The sequence below is a fragment of the Priapulus caudatus genome, unplaced genomic scaffold (genome assembly GCF_000485595.1).
Source record: "Priapulus caudatus unplaced genomic scaffold, Priapulus_caudatus-5.0.1 Scaffold2325, whole genome shotgun sequence".
NCBI lineage: Eukaryota > Metazoa > Priapulida > Priapulimorpha > Priapulimorphida > Priapulidae > Priapulus > Priapulus caudatus.
Window position 1 is genome coordinate 3,663 of NW_014579386.1, and position 1,187 is coordinate 4,849.

Sequence of the window (1,187 nt, forward strand, 5' to 3'; positions counted from 1 at the left end):
TATATATATATAATCACAGTGATATTTTTGTAGCATATGCGGAACATAAGCGCACCCAGGTACCCACCAACACCACAACAAACAAATAGCACAAGGCTACAACGGGCCACAACAAACATTCCGCACTCCGGTTATTGCTGAGCGCGGCGGCAGAACGCGGGCCATTCTACTAGTAGCCATTCTAATAGCCATTCTAATAGCCATTCTAATAGCCATTCTAATAGCCGATGCGCCGGAAGGCGACCACTCAGCGATCCACGTCGCTAATCGATTGGCATCGATTCGTGGGCGCGATCGCGGTGACAGGCCGAGGCGTTTACGATCAGGGAGTGACGTCACCGGCGATTACTTAACGATGAATAACGTTAGCGACTTACGAGCTGTGAGGAATTGTGTCCGCTAACGACAGCTCGTTAGCGGCTGATCGCTCCACCGCCGCGTCAGCAATGATTGAGTAATGGCGACGATTGCTCGTTAGCAGTCGTGGATGGTTGCGTTCATGCCAGGGTGAGAACGAACGTCAACCCCCCCCCCTGCCATTCCCAGCGCAGAGACACCCATGTGCCCCGCCCCTTTCTCCCTCGTCTTCGCGCTCGCTTTTGCCGCCCGGGCAGGCCGTGGGAGAGTCGGCGTGGGAAGCGACACTCTCCCAGCCATCGACGTCCCGCTCAGCGAAGCTGTGAATTGAGAGTCATGATCGACGAAGGAAGGCGGTTGAGAGGTGTGTAGCCTCAGCAATATTTATCACGCGCGTGCGGGCATATAAGCTCCGTGCACGTATACGGTGGCCTGTCAGTAGAAGCTCGCGGACACACGCACGCACGCACGCACGCACGCACGGTCATAGCGGCGACCGCTACTTCGTTGATCTTCAGCTACGTAAGTTTTTCCCGCGTCTAGGTTTGTTACCATATATAATATAGACGAAATTCGTTGACGCAGTGCGGTGCTATGTAGTGCCTTATAGTTATAGTTATAACCTATAATATGGTTCCTTTATATAAAGTAATACGATACGAATATATAGAGTCTCATTCTCTATAGCACAGAGGATGTCGAGATACGGCTATATAGAATATAGAATCACCCCCTCTATAACATAGAGGAAAGCTAGATACGGCTATATAGAATCTCTCTCTCTCTCTCTCACACACACTCACTTTCTCTCTCTCTCTCTCTCTCTCTCT

General features: G+C 51.0%; 1 long non-coding RNA gene across 1 annotated transcript in view; it reads left to right on the top strand.

The window, feature by feature from the left end:
* The first annotated feature begins 771 nt into the window (after positions 1-771).
* Positions 772-1,187, top strand: part of LOC106818550 — a 2,192-nt gene continuing 1,776 nt past the window's right edge. The window contains exon 1 of the long non-coding RNA XR_001395242.1: positions 772-879. This is a non-coding gene — a long non-coding RNA (uncharacterized LOC106818550). The remainder of the gene's footprint in view (positions 880-1,187) is intronic.